A 19274-nucleotide genomic window follows, 5' to 3' on the forward strand; every position below is an offset into this window, starting at 1 on the left:
TATTTCGATTTGAAGTCTTCTTAAGAAAGGCCTAGAAAGTGCATGACTTACTGGTAAGATGGGGGTTGACAGAACAGAAGCTCAGAAAATGGAGGTCTTAGAAAGGCTTAGAATGTTTCAAAGAGAACGGCATATTTTATTATAGTTATCGTCTGCATTCATTTAAAGCAACCAGTCTTTTTTGCTTTGTTTTTATTTTGTCCAGCAGTCAAATGCGTCCCGTTTTGGATACCCATCCAACGAATAGCTTCGTCCTCGCTTAGAGGTTCCTTGATATCTTCATGTTACCGCTAAACTGTTCCTGGATGTAAGGTTAAAGAGAGCCGTTTACCAAAAATCTAAAGTGCCTTCAAAGGTATTTTTCTTCACACCTGACAACTTGGGGTGACACGGGCTTTTTTTTTTCGGCTTGACAACTTTGGGGTAGCCTCAAACCGTGTAAGGAACCAGGGTGACCCTGGGCTGTCCAGGTAGAGAAGCTAAGGAAGAATTTAGCTTTCTTCCTCTTAGAACCTCCCTAATTTTACACTGACGTGGGGGAGCTGGAGATCCCTGCCTCGTTCGCTTAGGTCCTGAGCATCTCTGATGAATTAGAACGGGCCAGAAGGTCCTTGATGACTCCACCTGCAAATGGGAAGCGTGCACGTCAGCACGTTTTAAGACCAGGCAGTGGATGGCTGGGCTCACGTGACCCACGATAAAATCTGCTGTTGGTCTCATGATGCTTTCCAAATTCGACGTCCTGTTCACAGAAGCTTTTCTCATGGGACCTGTCAGTGGAAATAAAATATTTTCTTTCATACATTCTCTCAAAGCACACACACACGTTCACAAATTCAACTCAAGTTCCAAGATATTTGGTTAGCATTTTTTTCAAATTTTATTTTATTTTATTTTATTTTATTTTATTTTATTTCATTTCATTTATTTCATTTCATTTCATTTCATTTTATTTATGTAATCTTTAGGCCCAATGTGGGGCTTGAACTCATCACCCAGAGATCAAGTGTCCCATGCTGTATGGACTGAGCCAGCCAGGTGTCCCTCGGTTAGCATTTTAGAATAGATTTAAAAAATTTTTGCTTTAAATGTTTATTTATTTTTGAGAAAAAGACGGAGTGTGAGTGGGGGAGGGGCAGAGAGAGAGAGAGGGAGACAGAATCCGAAACAGGCTCCAGGCTCCGAGCTGTCAGCACAGACCCCGACGTGGGGCTTGAACTCACGAACCATGAGATCATGACCTGAGCTGAAGTCAGATGCTTAACCGACTGAGCCCCCCAGGCGCCCCTAGAATAGATTTTTAAATACACATTTAGTTTGTCTTTTGCAAATGAGTGTTAAGCATGAGTAAATTAGAGTATAGGTAGAAATGTCTTCTGCAATATTTAGATTTGCTGATTTCTTATTGCAGTTTTTTCTGTTATTGTTTGAGAGAGAGAGAGAGAGAGAGTGTGCGTGAGTGGGGGAGAGGGGCAGAGGGAGAGAGAGAATCTTAAGCAGGCTGTATGGTCAGCATGGAGCCCGACGCAGGGCTCGATCTCAAGACCCTGGGACCATGACCTGAGCAGAAATCAAGAGTCGGACGCTCAACCTGGGTGACTGAGCCACCCAGGCGCCCCTTAATTGCAATTTTATATTCAAGCAAATTTTTAATTGTAATTTTGTATTGTAATTTATTTTTTTATGCTAGTCTAAATTTGTTGGCTTAGTTATTATTATTATTTTTTTTTAGAGTTTATTTACTTATTTAACTAGTCTCCACGCACAGCATGGGGCTAAAACGCATGACCCCCGAGATCAAGAGTCGAACTGCCCACCAATTGAGCCAGCCAGGAGCCCCTGAAACGTTACTTAAATTATTTCTATCTGTGCTAGAAAATGGGCCTCAATGACACTTCTGTCTCAGGTAGATTTGGGGGGAAAAATATGAATTATATCCTTCTAAAATCTTTTATTAAATTATACTTTAGTGGTGAGTTCAGGATCAATTTTAGAGCATCTTTACGTGAGTCTCGCAGCAAAGACTTGGCCGGCGAAGGAATTCCGAGGATCCGGGACCGAACGCAAGTAACACAGGGTTCTTTGTGCTTTTCCTAGAAGCACGGATGACTTTGTGGAGATTTTTAGACTTCCGTACAGTAAGACCCGTCACTATCCGACGAGAGTAGGTCCACTCTGGAGAGGTCCTGAATTTCCCTGTAACGGGGGGCTTTGTGGTGCTTTTCATCCTCGGCACGTGACCTGTGATTTGACGTTGAATAGTGTGGCGTTGAAAAACGTATGGTTGGGGCGCCCGGGTGGCTCAGTCGGTTGAGTGTCCAACTCTTGATTTTGGCTCAGGTCATGACCCCACGGTTCGTGGGTTCCGGCCCCGTGTCGGGCTCCCCGCTGATGGCACGGAGCCTGCGTGGGATTCTCTCTCCTCTATATGCCCCTCTCTTCTCTCCCTCTCTCTGTCTCTCCCAAAATAAATAAATAAACTTAAAAAAAAAAAAAAGTATGGTTTACACAGTAGTTACTCTCTTTCAACTCCTACGTCTGCCCAGTGGCCGTTTGCAATGTCTTTGTGCCGTCTGCTGTGTGGGTGTCCGTTCTCCCTTTGGCCATGACCCGCCCAGAGGGCCCCTCCAATTCTGCTTCCATTGCTCCCCCGCGGCAGGAACCCACGCCCGAGGGGCCACTGCACTCACCCCTGCGTGCTGCTGAAGAGACAGTCCTGGAAAGACAAGCCCCTTTGGGCTATAGGTGAAAATATTTACGACGACTGCCTTCAAATATGCCAGAAGTAGTCTGTAAGTTGCTGCAGTCAACCGGAAGCGGTATGTATCTACGTTTCTTCAAGACAGTGGCCTTTGCTCTACAAACCTTCGCCGCTGAAGTACACTCTTTAACAAGTAATACACATTTCACGGGGGTGGCTTGCAAATCCAGGACTGGAACTCTGGAATTATACGAACTGGGCTGTTTTCGTGGTTCTACGGATTTCTTTCTCCTCAGTCATCCGAGCGCGTGGCCCACCGTGCCACGTGGTTTGTGTGCCTCCTCGCGGAGATGAATGGCCCTGCAGCCGTGGTTTCTGTGATCAAGGGCAGGTCAGAGGACAGGGTAACCGGAAAGCAGGAGACACCAGCGGCGAGGATGAAAAACGTCCACCCGGGACGTGTCACGTGCTTAACTGTAGTAAGAATCTTCTTCCTGTCTTGCAGGAAGGTACATAGGTGGTGTTTTATGCAACAGAGTCCCAAGAATCTCCGAGGAGGGCCTGAGGACCGGGCTCGTGTCCTGGGCCTCTCCCTCGGGGCCGCGTCCTAGCTCCCGGGCCACCTCCCCGCCCCGCTCCCCAGGCGTCCGCCCTGGCGGTGTTTACCAGGGCTCCCTCTCCCACGCACGCCTCTGCCCTTTCCCACACTTGCACGGAAGTTGCAGGGAAACTCTGCTTCGTTGCAGGGAAAAAAAAAAATCTCTCCGCAGAAAGTGGAAGTTTTTAAAACATTGTCCTAAAAGTATGGAAAATGAGAGCCTTTTAAAAAGTCACGTGCATAGTTAAAATAGTTAGCTAATTCAGAGGTTAACTAAAATTAGTAGTTAACAATCATTTGCTGACATTGCTTGATAAGTCATAGCCAAGGATCACACTAACGCAAGAGGCCAATAAGAAAGGAAACTGGGTGGCCGCAGGGAGAGAGGGTGCATGGGAATTCTGTGCTTTCTGTGTGATTTTTCTAAAACACAAAACCCCAAATCTAAAACCGCTCTGAAAATAGTCCTTAATTTTTTAAAGGCAATTGTTTTATATATACACGCACATGTGTATATGTATATGTTACACGTGTACACACGCGTGTATATGTATGTACATGTGGGCATGCATTTATGGTGGGTGTGTGTGTATAAACATGTGTGCGTATGACCACGTGTGTGCCAGCCTCAGTGGGAGATCGGGAAGGCTGTGCTCCCGTGACTGTTTGTGTCTTTAGGTGACACATACACCCATGTCCCCTGCAGTTGAGGGCCACGGCTACGTGTTTGCCCAGGGGGGAGGAGAGCACATCATGGGGGGGCCTGAAGGTGGGTGCCCCAGGGCGGGTGGGAGGTGAGGGCGTGGGGGGGGAGGGGCGCCGCGCTGCCTTGTGTTCTCCACTTCCTCTTACCGACTCTCCCTTTGTGGACACGGTCTGCACACCGCGGGTCCCAGAGGGCTCGGTCCCTCCTGCCACCGTCAGCCGGGAAACGCCTAGTGCTCTGCCCTGATAACTCCTGCCCCCCATCTGCTCTCCCCGCCTTCCTGGAGCTCCTCTCCTGCCCCCCATCTGTTCTCCCCACCTCCCACCCCGGGAGCTCCTCTTAGTTGATGCTGGACTTCTGTGGATCTCTGCATTTCCTTCCATGACCTATCTCTTTGCCTCTTGCATCTCTGGATTCTAATCTCTTGGCTTTAAACGTGTTTTTTAGTTTTCACTGTCGCGTATCAATTTCCGAAAGTTCTTTCTGGGGACTCGGCTGGGTGTCTGACTCTTGGTTTCAGCTCGGGTCATGTTCTCACGGTTTGCGAGTTCGAGCCCCGTGTTGGGCCCTGTGCTGGCAGTGCGGAGCCTGCTTGGGATTCCCTCTCTCTCCCTCCCCCATGCTTCTGCACGCCTCGTGTGTGCTCTCTCTCTCTTTCTCTCTCTCTCTGTGCCCCTCCCCGGCTCACACACACATATTCTCTCTCTCAAATCTCTCTCTCAAAATAAATAAATAAACTTAAAAATAATAAAAGTTCTTTCCGGTTTTCGAGTCCTCTGTCTTCCCACCGCTCTGTTCTAACCTCACAGGTGGGACGGCCCCTCCCCCGAGGTCACACGTCTGTTGTACTCGGAACCCCCATCCCTCCAGCCTCACCTCCGCATTGTCTGCGTCTTCCATTTTCCACTTCCCCGATCATTTCCTTCCTCTCGCGCTGGAGGCGCTCCCCAAATCCCTGGCAGGCCTGAAGCTTCTTTGGGGATGGGTCAGCCAGCGGACCCATGAGTTCCGCAATCACTCCCCAGGCCGCCCCCAGATGCCGTGTAGACCATTCGGGGCTTAGGTGTGGTGGGCGGTGGGTGTGGGGATTCTCCTGCCTGTGTTCTGCTCTGGGGGTCTGTGCACCCGATGGGGAGAGTCTGGCTCAGGTGCGTGCATGCGCACACACACATGCACACACACACTCATATGCACACACACACGCGTGCACACACTCCTACACAACATGCACACACTCTCATATGCGCACACATACACACACTTGCATACCCACATGCATACAGGTGCACACACGTGCACGCATACACGTGTATACACATGCACTCATGCATATGCACGGGGTAAAGAAAAGTCCATCTGACCTTGGGAGGGAAGCCGTCTACAGATAAAGTTTTGTAAAAGTTAGTCATTTTTTCGTGTATTCAAAAGCCGTTCCTGCTTCCCACTAGATAGGCTTTACATTTGAGCCATATTCTCGAAAAATCAGCGTTGCCTCTTCTCTCAACAAATTGAAAACGAGCATTTAAATAGCGCGCCATTTGTTAAAGCTTTAAAGCACGCAGGAAACCAGTCGTCCTAAAGCCGGGCTGGGTTTGGAAATAATTTGAAGATCACATAATTAAAGTCGTTTTCATCCGAGTCCCCTCCAGCTGTAGAACCCCGCACGCTTACGTGAGAGGGCAGGTGGGAACGTCTCGGGACCTGTCTCGGCCAGGCTGGGTGTGGCTTTACCACCCGCGCCGTCAGACCTTTGGGTCAGGAGCCAGAACGGGAATCGGTTCCGGAGAGCACGCCGACCATGGTTTCCGAGGAGCCCATTTTGCGTCGCGGCGCGTGTAACTTGGGCCCGCTGTTGTTTCCTGACCTGTAAGTGACAGATTACTGCAGAAAAGTGAATGCGTTCCTCTGACCTCTGAAATTAATAGTGAAAAATAAAATACGAAAGTCTCACCGTTGCTGACGGGTAGGAGTCCCTGAGCAGGTGGGGAGAAGGGGGAAGTGACCTCTGGATAATCTCATTCCCCTTTTGTTCTTGGAAGGTTCACTACCATAAACACGGCGCACCTCATTTTGGTAGACACGGGAGTTTCCCGTTTATCTGAAATTCGTTGCCAGGCGGTGCTGAGGAGGAGAGAACAGTGCTGTCCAGAGAAACAACCCCCCCGATGAAATCAGTGTTCATCAATTTTGCTTATTATTCTGTGCTGACATTTCCCTTGCAAATTCAGGGCTCCTGTCCCCCAAACATCTCACACCGAAGATCCCCATCCGCCGTGACACAGGTGATGATAGAATTTGGGCGTCACGTTTGCTTCCTCCCTCAACACACGTACCAGTCCCGGTGTGATAACGCCCACAGGTCCAAGGTTGTTCTTTTGTCCTTGTCACGTTTTTTTTTTTTTTTCCCCCTGGAAGAACTTTCTAATCTCCACCTTGTCAATCCACTGGGAGCAGTGGGTCAGGTCACCACATGGATATACCCGGGGTTCACCTTACACTACTTTTGATATACTTTGACACGTTTTTGACATATTTGATGTCGTTTTGCTTTTTAAAGGTTAATTTGGTTTCATGAGCGTGTGGTTCCGAAGTCCAGTCTCTAAGATGAGAATGCACGCAATGGGGTTGTGTGTCCGACCCACGCCCTGCCACTCACCATCCCCTATGGGTATCCTTCGGAAATGCTTATGGATTATTCTCTCGCTGCTTAATCTTAAAATAGGAGCCGATTAAGAGATGATAGATAGTTGATAGACAAATAGCTCATAGATGGACAGCTGCTGGGTAGCTGGCTGGTTTTCCATTTCCGGCCGGTCCTGGATAAACAGTAATGCACATCTCACGCTTTCCTCCGTCTTGCTCCGCTCACAGAGATCTCTGCGATCACTCCAGAGCCGTGTGCAGACACTGCCCTTCTTCCCTTGTCGTGACCGCGTAGTACTTCTCCGGGCGGAAGAGCGAAGGGGCCGTTCAGCCGTGGCCCCTTTGGTGGCATCCCCATGCGGGCTGCGTCTCAGCTTTTGCTTACACAAATTATATAGCATTTTAACAGAAATGGGTCTCGTGGTGGAAGCGGCTGCAACTCGCTCTCTCGTCGACTATGCTTTGATATTATTGTATTTGTCCACTTTCATGGGATTAATGGGAGATTAGGTGGGTTCAGGGCACCACTGAAAGCCCGTCAAAGGGGGGAGACGGTCAGAGCCAAGGCTCGCGCCAGGCACGGGACACGCGGACGCTGTTCTGGGGACGCGTTAGTTTCTTAATACCCACAGTTCTGTGAGGTGGGCACCCTTAGTTTCTCCTTCCTCGTTCCACAGGGGGAGAAACCGAGGCAAGAGCCGCTGGGAGGTGGCAGAGGTGGGAAGGCCATCGGCAGCTCACCCCGCCTGCTTCCGCCGGGCTGGGTGCCTGGATTTCACCGAGAGACCCAGGAGGGCAGAGCCGGGCCACGGGCCTCGGTGCCGGCAGCCGTGCCCGGCCCGCCCCGCCCCGGGTGCACCCCACGTAGTTGCGGAGCGAGCGAAGCACCGTCTGGTCGGGAGGCTCGTCTGCGGGGCCATCCTGACGCCAGGGCCGCGGCTGCAGTTCCCACGCTCGGCCCGCAGGTGGCAGGTGGCCAACTGGAGGAAACCCTCCCTTGAGAATTTGGCAGGACCCCAGGGCGTGTGTGAGAAACAGTACCCGGGGAGCATTCCTTTCCAAATAGATGTCTTGGGGAGAGGAGTCTTGGCGGGTGAGGTCCGATCGGGAGCCGCGATAGGAGAGACCCGGCTGGCGGAGGAGGCGGGTGCGGGGCTCTGGGCCCCGGGGTGGGCGTTGAGTCACGGTGTGGGTGGGGCGGTCTCCTGGGCCTTCGGTGGGAAAGCTCAACCTCTCGTCTCACGGGCAGAGCAGGGCCCGGAGGCCGCCGACCTTCAGACGCCTTGTTGTAGGATCCGTTTACTTGAGCTTCAGAAAGCGCGCACCTGACTTCCCTGCCTCTTTGTGTCAGAGGGCCTGTCCAGACACGCGCGGTCTCATGCCCCCACGGTTTCACTGACCTTGACCTGTAGCATCAGGGCTGCGCTGTAGGGGCTCAGCAATGGCTGTTTCAGAGGCGCCTGGGCGGCTCGGTCGGTGAGGCGTCCGACTCTTGATTTCGGCTCAGGTTATGATCTCACTGTTTTGGGGGGGTTCGAGCCCCCCATCAGGCTCTGTGCTGAAGGTGCAAAGCCTGTTTGGGATTCTCTGTCTCTCTCTCTCACTCTCAAAATAAAGAAATAAGCCCATACAAAAAAAAAAAAAAAAAAAAAAGAAAGAAATGTCTTTGAAAAACACAAAATACAATAGAAAATACAGAACAGCCTGCAAAAATGTGAGTCTACTATTTTTGCCAAAAAGAAGACTGGCCTGGCTGTACAAAGTAGGGTTGAAGTTAAGTAGGAAAGCTTAAGGGTCTGCACGAGTCGGGGTTCTTCAGAGAAACAGAACCCATAGGTTCTGTTTTAATGGTTTTTAAAATATTTATTTTATTTTTGAGAGAAGGGGACAGAATGCGAGCAGTGAAGGGGCAGAGACAGAGGGAGAGACACAGAATCCTGAGCAGGCTCCAGGCTCTGAGCTGTCAGCACAGAGCCCGACGCGGGGCTCGAACTCACGGACCGCGAGATCATGACCTGAGCCGAAGTCGGCCGCTCAACCGACGGAGCCCCCCAGGTGCCGCAGCAGGTTCCGTTTAATATAGACAGAGATTTATTAGAAGGAAGTGGCTCACATGATTTTGAAGGTTCACGAGCCCCGAGATCTGCAGGTGGTTCCGTAAGCTGGAGACCCAGGATAAGCCGCTGTTTCAGTTCAAAGGCCCCCCCGGGGCAGGAGGAATTCTCTCACTTCCTCTCAGGCCTTCCACTGATTGCACGAGGCTCACCCACATTAGTGGCGGCAGTCATCTGTTTTGCTTGGTCCACTGATTCAAATGTTAGTCTTACTTCGACACACCCAGAATGTTTGACCAAATACCTGGGCACCCTGTGGGCCGGTCAGATTGACCCGGAAAATTAACTGTTACAGACCCTCCAGATGAGCGTTTTGACCAGCTACAGTCAGCCGGCCGGTAAGCCCAGCGGTGAACCCAGAGATTTAGTATCTCTTGTTTTGGCCAAAACAAGGGTCCACAGAACTGTGACAGGGATGTCAATCCAGCTGGTGATATCAGTTTCCTGAGGCTTCTGTGTTGACATACTGCAATCGGGGGGCATAAACCAACAGAAATGTGCTCTCTCACGGTCTGGAGGCCAGACGTCTGAAACCTGGTGTCCCCAGGGCCAGGCTCCCTGTGAAGGCTCCAGGGGAGTGTCCTTCCCTGCCCCTTCCAGCTCCTGGCACCTGCCAGCAGCTGTCGGCTTGTAGATGTGTCCTCCAGTCACATGGCCACCTTCTCCCTCTGTCATTGTGGCATCTTCCTTGTGCACATCTACCTACAGCACCCCGCCTTTTTTCTTTAAAGCTGATTTAATTTGAGACAGGGAGAGCGAGAGGGAGAGGGAGGGAGCGAGAGCGCGCGAGAGAGTGTGTGCGTGCCCATGAGCAGGGGAGGGGCAGAGAGAGAAGGAGAGAGTCCCACGCAGGCTCTGCAGTGACAGTGTGGGGCTTGAACTCACCGATCGTGAGATCCTGACCTGAGCTGAAATAGAGAGTTGGACACTTAACTGACATCGTCCATCCGGGCACCTCTAAATTTCCCCTTTTTATAAGGCCACCAGCCACACTGGAGCAGGGCTCCCCCTAATGACCTCATTTTAACTTGATCATCTGCAAAGACCGTTTAAAAGCACCGTCACCTCGTGGCACCTGGGTGGCTCAGTCGGTTAAGCCCCCAACTGTTGATTTCCGCTCAGGTCGAGATCTCACAGTTTGTAAGTTCGAGGCCCGAGTCAGGTTCTACGCTGATGGTGCGGAGCCTGCTTGGGATTCTCTCTCTCCCTCTCTTTCTGTCCCTCCCCGTGCTCGTGTCACATGCTCGCTCTGTCTCTCTCTCTCTCACACACACACATAAATAAATATTAAAACAACAAGAAATTAGTAATGTTAAAAAAAAAAAATGTCACCTCCACAGGCACCGGATTTTAGGAGAACAGTGTATCTTTGCGGGGACACAGCTCAGCCCCAAACAGTGAGTCTCACCAGGTCCCCTAGGCCCCCAGCTCCTAAGTTCCTCCCTAGCCCCCCTGGGGGTTTCGGGAGAGTCTCGGTTTCTGGCCATCCGCCGGACACGGCTGTTTTGGAAGCTTGTTCTCCCTTGGGCCCGGGAAGCAGTCTGGAGGCCCTGGCTCACCAAGGCCTTACCAGTCTGCGATGTCCACGGCCTTGGACCATCCCTCCCGCAGCCCCCGCCCCCCGGTGCAGGCCCTGCCCTCCAGTTCCGCTCGGTTCCTCATCATCCGTGGGCACCTCCCCACCAAGGCTGTGAGCACACAGGTGAGGGAGGCTCGCCAGCTACCCGGCCAGCCGGGCAGAGCTGCCCTGCGTGTCCAGTAAAAACAAACCAGAGACTACGGGTCGCCTCCCGGTCCCACTCCGTTGTTGGGATCTGCTGACCTGCTTTCGGACGCCAGCTCTGCTTTGGGGAAACTACCTGAAGTAGGCATCGTCTGCTTGAAAGGACCGTTCGGCTGTGTTTCTGGACCCCCCTGGGCCTCTCTCTGGCCGTAGATGAGATGGGGCCAGTCCCCGCTTTGCCGCTAGGATCACCATGATTGACGGGAGATCTGGTCCTGATCTTTGCGCCCAGAGCAGACAGCCTTATCGGCAGCCACCAGCTCCAGGCCCGTGCTCGCCCTGGGAAATAAAACGCCTTGCAGGCCAGGCCCGCGAGCGTGAGGACCAAGGCCCCTTCCTCCCACTGCCCGTCTTTACCACGTTCTGTTATTCACTCGCCCACCGATGGACACTTGGGGTGTTACAACCTCTTGCTCTTGTGAATAATGTTGCCAGGAACACTTGTGTACAAAGTTTTGTTTGAATTCCTGTTTTCAGTTCTGTTGGGTAGACACTTAGGTGAATTCGCTGGGTCACGTGGTAATTCTATGCTTAACAGTTCTTTTTAATTTACAAAAATGTGTACTTGTTTATTTTGAGAGAGAGAGAGAGAGAGAGAGGGAGAGAGAGAGCATGAGCAGGGGAGGGGCAGAGAGAGGGAGAGAGAGAGCATCCCAAGCAGGCTCCGCACTGACAGGCGCAGAGCCCGACACGGGGCTCGATCTCACAAACCGTGAGATCCTGACCTGAGCTGAAATCAAGAGTGGGAGGCTTCACGGACTGAGCCACCCAGGCGCCCCTATGCTTAACTTTTCAAGGGACGGCTGTACTGTCGTCCCATAAATACTTTTCAAATTGTGTGATCCTAACTACTTAATAAACGGAAGTGCCGGGCGTGTCTCCGTCCCAGGGCCGGTGTGGAAGGATCCGGAGGTATGAGGGTGCCGTGTGCAGAGGAAGCTTGGGAGAGCCTGGGGCCCAGGAGCACGTCCTGCCCGGCCCGGGCACCAGGGGGCGCTCTCACGGTGACCCCGCAGGACTCACCTGAGTACCCGAGCCAGCATGCATTTTTTTTTTAAATTTTTTTTTTCAACGTTTATTTTTGGGACAGAGAGAGACAGAGCATGAACGGGGGAGGGGCAGAGAGAGAGGGAGACACAGCATCGGAAACAGGCTCCAGGCTCTGAGCCATCAGCCCAGAGCCCGACGAGGGGCTCGAACTCCCGGACCGCGAGATCGTGACCTGGCTGAAGTCGGACGCTTAACCCACTGCGCCACCCAGACGCCCCCAGCATGCATTTTGCGATGCATGTCAGCAAGAGAGATAATAACTCCCCAGCCTCCGGAGTGGCTCCCAGGGGGTGGCATTGAGTTGGGCTGGATCGGTGCTGTTTTAGATGGGTCATCTGGGAAGGCCTCAGGGAGGAGTGACATACAACAGCCTCCTGCAGAGGCTCTGAGGGAGGAAGGCGTGTGTCACCTCGTGGAGGAACAAAAAGGCCCGTGCGGCCGGGACAGAGAAGGGCGGGGGTCAGTGACGAGCCTGGATGGGGGGGGGGGGGGCAGGCTGGTCACGCGAGGGCAGCGGAGGCGCCCCCTTGCGGTCCAGAATGGAGGAGCCAGGCCCTCATCAGCAGTGCCTAGTAAACACGGCCATGTACCCAGCTCCATACCCCAGGACCTTGTAACAGAGGACTCTGAGTGACTCTGGGACTCGGGGCAAGACAGAGGGGGGGGCTGAGCGGGAGGAAACCAGGCATCGGCGGAACTTTCCCAACAGGACAGCTTGTGCAAAGGCCGGGTGGAGTCTGAGTCAGAGGAATGGGGGTGGAGGGGCGGCTGGACGACCAGGGGCGGCAGAGACAGGGAGGGGGGGTGGGGGACGAGGCTAGAGAGGGAGGCCCGTTGGGCCCGTTTCCATCCTCAAACACTGACCTCGGATTTGCACGTTCAAACCATCGCTGCTGAAGAACGACTGGAGAGGACGGCCGATGAGCCCGGCAGGAAATGACCAGGACGGGGCCAGGGGCTGGCGTGGGAGCCAGCGATCCACCAGGAGACGCTCAGGAAGGAAGAGCTGGCGTTTTGGTGATCAGACCACGATGGCGCTTCTGCCGGGGAAGGGCGCGAACGAGGCCAGCGTGCCGTGTGTCTAACCTGTTGAAAGTTAGAAAGCCAGCAGACAGAGTGTTAGGTAACATGTGTCCTGTCCTGCTTTGACAAATCCACCCTCACAACTCAGAAGGCCACATTTGAACCGGCAGATCGCAGACCCTCTCTCTGTCCACCCCCAGCTTCGCAGCAAACAGAGAGAGGCCTCCAGGGCCCACAGTGGGGACATCCCAACCCGGGCCGTAGCCCCGCCCACTGCTGTCCCCTGCAAACAGCTTCCTCTGGCCTTGGACACCAGGGCGCTCACACCAGCAGTGAGGTCACCCTCCAGAGGATGGAGTCGTGCAGAGTTTGGGGGTGGTCTTGGGGACATTTGGGCTGGGGTCACAGGTATCTAGTTTGACCTAGGAGGGTGGACAGAAGGGCAGGCCCAAGGAGGGCCAGACCTCGGCCCTTTGCCGTGGAGGCCAGGCCTCTTGTCCACGTGTGGGGTGGGGCAGTTGATGATGGGCTGGATCTCGTTGGACAGAGGGTGCATGAGGGTCTGCAGACACCTTTTGGTTCCCGGCCTTCAGGAAAGAAGGCAGCATCTTCGCAGAGATGAGGCACTCTGGAAAGAACCAGTTTGGGGTGACAATTTGGGAGGCTCGTCCCAGACGTGTGGAGGTGCCTTAGAGATATGGGTGCCATGTTGAATTTGGGGCTCTCGTGCACAGAGGGAGAAGTCTGGCCTGGACAGACAAATGTCAGAGTCTGTCGAATAGATGAACACTGAGGCGGTGGGCCTGGAGGCGCTCACCTGGGGATAAAGAGGAGAGTGTCCAGCGAGGGAGGAGAGGCCTGGGATGGGCTTTGAGAAGCCCCAACACTTACAGGCCAGGGGGTGAGGGCGAGGGTGCCCAGGGGATGTAGAGAGATATTATGGGTGATTCCAGAAGCATGTGCTTAATGCTGTCTTCGTGCATAAGCTCGTGATGTGTCCCCAGGGCACGGATCTTACACTTGGGGAAGGCAGGCGTGGGGTCGCTGGAGTCAAAGAGGACAACTCTGGAAAGGGAGGTTTGTGTAGAAAAAAACGTTTGCTAAATAGTAACATTTACAAGATACTGACGTGTGTATAGAATCACAAAACCTCGAAACCCTCAAGATCCTAGAGGAGAGCACGGGCAGTAATGTCTCAGACATTGGTCATAGTCCCATTTTCTCTAGATACATCTCCAGAGGCAAGGGAAACAAAAGCAAAAATAAACTCTTGCGACTACGTCAAAGTAAAAGCTTCTGCACCACAAAGGAAACAATCAACAAAACGAAAAGGCAACCTACAGAATGGGAGAAGATACGTGCAAATGACATACCTGATAAAGGGTTACTATCCAAAATATATAACGAACTGATAGAACCCAACACCCCCAAAACCAAATAATCCAATTAAAAAATGGGCAGAAGGCATGAACAGACATTTCTCCATAGAAGACATCCAGACGGCCAACAGACACATGAAAAGATGTTCAACATCGCTCATCGTCAGGGATATACAAATCAAAAACCACAATGTGATAGATACCACCTCACACCTGTCAGAATGGCTAAAACCAACAACACAAGAAACAACAGGTGTTGGCGAGGATGTGGAGAAAAAGGAACACTCACGACCTATTGGGAATGCAAACTGGTGCAGCCACTCTGGAAAACAGTATGGAGGTCCTTCAAAAAATTAAAAGTAGAATTATCGTACGATCCAGTAATTCCATTCCTGGGTATTTACCCAAAGAATACGAAAATACTAATTCAGAGGGGTACATGCACCCTTGTGTTTATAGCAGCATTATTTACAATATTTACAATAGCCAGACTGTGGGAGCAACCTACGTGGTCAATGAAGTATTACTCAGCCATGAAAAAGAACGGAAGCTTGCCATTGGCAATGACACGGATGGACCTAGAGAGTATTAAGTCAGACAGAGAAGGACAAATACCACAGGTCTTACGTGTGGGACCAAAAAAACACAAAACGAATGAACAAACGAGCAAACAAAAAGCAGAAAAAGAGACCCCTAAATACCAAGAACAGCTTGGGGGGTTGCCAGAAGGAAGGGGCGGATGGGCAAAATGGTGACCAGAGAGGGAAGCCCAGGCCTCCAGTTACGGAATGAGTAAGTCAGGGCCCCGAAAGGCACAGCCTGGGGAAGACAGCTCATGGCACTATAACCGCGTGCCCGGCGACGGCTGGGGGCTGCCCTGGTGAGCCCGGCACGACGGACAGGGACGGTGAATTACTGTGTCGGACACCTGAAGCGGACATCACCTTGTGTGTCCCTACACTTTAGGTCAAAGAAAGGAAAACACGTGCTCCATAAAAGCTAGACGTTGGAAGGCAGCCCCTCTCCCCTTCTCTCCCCCTTCCCAAACCCTGGGAGGGGGGCCGTGGCAATCCGGGCCGCGGACTCTTGCTCCGGGCGCCCTTCGGCTCGAAGGGAGACGGAAAGGCATTGGTGAACAAGTTATGTTCTTTAGCAAATAACATTCAAACCGTGCAGGGAATTCTCAGAAACAGCCCAGCAAGTTGCTGCAGGAGCTGCCCTCGGGGGGAGAGCAGAGTCACCTACCTGGGGCGGAGCCTGCGGGGCCGGAAGGGGCTGCACCCGGAGGAGCCCCCGGGGCGGGGGCGGGGAGAGGGGAGGAGCCCGGCGAAGAGGGAGGGACCGGCGGGGAGGCGAGAAGAGGGGGAAGGGGAGGAGCCAGCGCCCCCCCCCCCCCCACCCCGGGGGCGGCTCAAGCCGAGTTCTTCCCGATCCCGGGCCCGGGCTCGGTGGCCCCTGGCCGGCTCCGTCCGCCTGGGAGGGCTGTGTGCGGGCGGCGCGCTGCTCCGGCCCCCGGAGGGGGACAAGCTCACGGAGCAGGCACCCACAGCGCAGGTGACAGACACCCGGCACTGTTCCTCCGGCACCTGGTCCACGCCGTGCCCCCTGCGTCCCTGGGGCCCCACGGCCATCCTCAGGCAGGGACCCCTCTCCCCGGGTTCAAGGGCCGGCCAAGTCCCCACGGGACCCTGCCGCAGGAGAGCCCTGCACCTGCCTGCTCGCGGGCCGCAGGGTCGGTGGGCTCCCCGCGGCGGGACGCGCGGGCTGCGCGCGGAGAAGGAGACATCCCCGCCGAGCCGGCCACCCCGGGGCCCCTGGACTAGGGGGTGCCGTCGGGCGAGCTGCGCTGGCGCGGCACCCGAGGTAGGAGAACGCGGACGAGGCACTTCCTCGGGGGAAGGGCGGCAGAGTCCCCGCGGGCTTGCCCACCCGGCCCCGCTGCCCCTGAGCTCCCGGACAGGCCGGCTGTCACCTCCCCCACTTCCCCGAGCGTCTTGCCCTCGGGGCGCACCTCTCCCGACTGCTCCCGCCTCGCGCCCCTCGGGGTGCCCGGCGCTGCCCTGCGCGGGGAGGGGGGGCGGAGGGGGGCGCTGTGTGCGCGGAGTTCCTGGAGCGCGGCGGTCGCACGAATCCTCACGACGGCCGCTTCCCAAGTCTGAGATGCAAACTCGCACTACTAGTTTTCTTTAAGTCAGTCCACTTTCATTTTGACCCAAAATGTACTGAGAGTGAAACTTTATGCTTCGATCAAAGGTTTTCATTGGTATAAATGGTTGACAGTGTAGCGTTCAATCACTTCGGAGAATGTGTTTACATAATCACGGGTAAGGCTTCTCTGTTTATTAAGAAAATTGCCACAGCCCATTAAGAAGGGAAATTCAATTTAATATACATTTCGTCTTCTTTAATATTCCGATAACTTACTATAGTTTAAAGCTGACATTAAAAGCTTTAAGTTCCAATGTGTATATGCTCAATCTCACACATAAAATATGTTAGTAGCGATTTTTTTGAAAGCTTACCGGTGATAAAACATCTCTAGTTCAAAAAGGATGAATCTTTAGGTTTTGTGCCCTATCAGCGATTGAAATCATTTCAACAAACTGATTTCTTGTGTCCCTTTTAAACCTCTTCACCTGTCACTTGTACTTGCTATGCATCTATGTTAAATATTTGCGCAACAAAATAACACCATAACTATTTTATTCTCGTTAGGCACTCCGGTGTCATCATACCTCAGTGGGACACCAAGGTTTCTCTGTCAAAAATGGTAAGATATCTTCTGTATCTCACTCTCTTCAGGGTTTCTTGGATGGCCACAGAGTAACCACAAAGGCTTATCCCCTCACCTTATAAAATAAACAATGGTAAAGTAATCACTAAATTATTGACACTGTAAGTTATTTAAAAAAATTGTTTTTAGTATTTATTTATTTTTGAAGGAGGGGGGGAGGGGCAGTGAGAGAGGGAGACACAGAATCCGAAGCGGGCTCCAGGTTCCAGGCTGTCAGCACAGAGCCTGACGCGGGGCTTGAACCCACAGACGGCGAGGCGACATCATGACCTGCGCCGAAGTCGGACGCTCAACTGACTGAGCCACCCAGGCACCCCAACACTGTAAATTATTTTTATACTTAGAAATGTCAACCTTACCCACGTAGGACTGGTGACCATTAACATGAACAGTTACTCTCCTGTAATCCCACAGCGTCTAGAACCTGGGCTCTCCTCACAGTTCCTGCAACGGACTCTGTTCTTCTACGGATTAAAAAATTGACCTTCCGAGTGCATTGAGTGGCTTGCATGAAGAGCACAGCACACCCCAAGGGGGCGCCAGGGGCAGGCTGCCCAACCGTGGCCTTGATCTTTGTCCCCATCAGTTTGCAGTGGGGGACTGGCTATCCAGGCCTCTGCGGGCTCTGGTCGTGGGCCCAGGAGCCCAGAGCTGAGCCTGCAGCAGACACTCCATAAATATTTGTCGAGTGAAGCGCCAGATGATTAAATAAATGAAAACAGTGTATCTTATTACGAGACTGGCGTGGGCTGTTAGTCACTTAGGCTGCTGAGCGAAGCCCCGGCAGTGAGATTCCGGAGGTTAGAAAGTCTGCAGAAAGATGCCTCCAGCCGAGTCCCGGAAACAGCACACACAAGTGACTCATTTTCTAGCCGATTTGTTGGTTTTCTCCACCAAAATAACCACTATGCTTACTTTCAAGTTACCTTTACATCCTTAAAGGCACAAGGCTTCTAAACAGGTTAGTGTCCATGTTAGTTACAATCAGTAGCCATTTGCCGCTAAGGTCTCACGAGTTCAAGACGGTGTGGAAGAGGACGCGCGGCTGCCTGGCCTTCTTTCCCAAGAGGCCCACTGTGGGCCGGAAGTGTGAGCGTTCTTCAAAGAGACCCCGTGGGGGAGGGGCAGTGGGCTGTTTCCAAAGCAGCCGGAGGGCTCCATTGCTGGCTGTGAAATAAGATCATAAGCCCAGTGGAGGGTAAAGCCTGCAGAGGGTAAGTCTGCCGCTTCCAGGCGCCAGCGAGGACCGGCCCCTCCTTTGGGGGTAACACAAACACAGTGTCATTAAAAGGCTCCCTGCTTAATACCTCCCCCCCAATCCTGCCTCCATTATTCATCTCACTGGGCCAAGAATAAACCTTCGCTCAGGGTACCGTGTGCGGGAGTGAGTGGTTTTTAGGTGTGGACGTTTGCAATCACATTTCTCGACCTCTGACTCAGATGTCTTTCCCAGATCCGAGCTCATTCAAAGCTGGGATTTTTTTTTCCTCCCAAAGGTGGAAAAACATCTTTCCTTTCCAGTGTGTTCGAGGTGTAAAAAAGACACTGTTCTCCAGGAAAGGGTGGAGGAACCCCGTTGTCTTTAAAACCCCACTTTAAAAAATTTTTTTAACGTTTATTTATGTTAGAGAGAGAGACAGAGTGTGAGTGGGGGGAGGGGCAGAGAGAGAGGGGAGACACCAAATCTGAAGCAGGGTTCAGGCTCTGAGCTGTCAACGGAGCTCAGAGCCCATCCCCGGGCTCGAACTCCAGGACCACGAGAACATAACCTGAACTGAAGTGGGCCACTCAACCGGCTGAGCCACCCACGTGCCCCTAAAACTCCACTTTAGATCTGCTGTTGGGGTGATTAAAAAAAGAGTTACTTCCAAAGTGGAAACTTCAGTGTCAAAAAGCGAGCCGCTAATTTCCAGGGAATTATGCTTAGTGGGGGGGGGGGGAGGGGGGGGGTGGAGCCAATTCCCAAAGATCCCACCCTCTACAATTCCTGTGTGCAAACACAACGTATTTGAAAATAACGCAGTTTTAGAAACAGAGGAAAGATTAGTGATGGCCAGGGTTTGGGGTTTCGGTTACCAGAAGGGGCTCAGGAGGGGCGGGGGGGGGGGTCCTTTCCTGATGGAATGTTCTAGATCTTGACAGCAGTAGTAGATGCACGAACTTACCCAGGTGATACCATGGTTCAGAGCTTCACGCGCGCCAACGAGGCCAACTAAAATCGGGGAAATCCGAATCAGATCGGTGGGCCGCACGACAGTCGACATCCTGGTCGTTGCGGGACTTTTTTCCCCCTTTTTTGGCCAACTTCTGCCAAGCGACAGCACCGGGGGAAACGCGGCCGTGACTTGTCTCTCACGCCTGCGTGGGACCCTACTGGGATCTGCCCACACGCACGCACCCAGGCCGGCACCTGCGCGCGCCGCCGCCCGGGGCGGAGGACGCAGTGACCCCACGCGTCCCTCGGTGGGGCTGCAGGGACCTGG

General features: G+C 53.0%; 1 protein-coding gene and 1 long non-coding RNA gene across 3 annotated transcripts in view; one reads left to right on the plus strand and one right to left on the minus strand.

Moving 5' to 3' along the window:
• Positions 1 to 17: 17 nt before the first annotated feature.
• LOC125159079 (uncharacterized) lies at positions 18 to 19269 on the minus strand. Of its 2 annotated transcripts, XR_007149679.1 has the most exons (4): positions 18957 to 19269; positions 12460 to 12681; positions 2691 to 3195; positions 18 to 770 (listed from the first exon to the last, which is right to left on the minus strand). It is a non-coding gene; the product is annotated as an uncharacterized LOC125159079 (long non-coding RNA). The 2 variants fall into 2 exon arrangements; XR_007149678.1 differs by lacking the exons at positions 12460 to 12681; positions 18957 to 19269 and adding an exon at positions 4882 to 8212.
• Positions 15404 to 19274, plus strand: part of RIPK4 (receptor interacting serine/threonine kinase 4) — a 32779-nt gene continuing 28908 nt past the window's right edge. Inside the window, exons 1-2 of the mRNA XM_047846962.1 lie at positions 15404 to 15860; positions 16713 to 16767. The gene's annotated coding sequence lies outside the window, so the exon portion shown is untranslated. The remainder of the gene's footprint in view (positions 15861 to 16712; positions 16768 to 19274) is intronic.

This window comes from Prionailurus viverrinus, unplaced genomic scaffold (assembly GCF_022837055.1).
Source record: "Prionailurus viverrinus isolate Anna unplaced genomic scaffold, UM_Priviv_1.0 scaffold_42, whole genome shotgun sequence".
Classification (NCBI taxonomy): domain Eukaryota; kingdom Metazoa; phylum Chordata; class Mammalia; order Carnivora; family Felidae; genus Prionailurus; species Prionailurus viverrinus.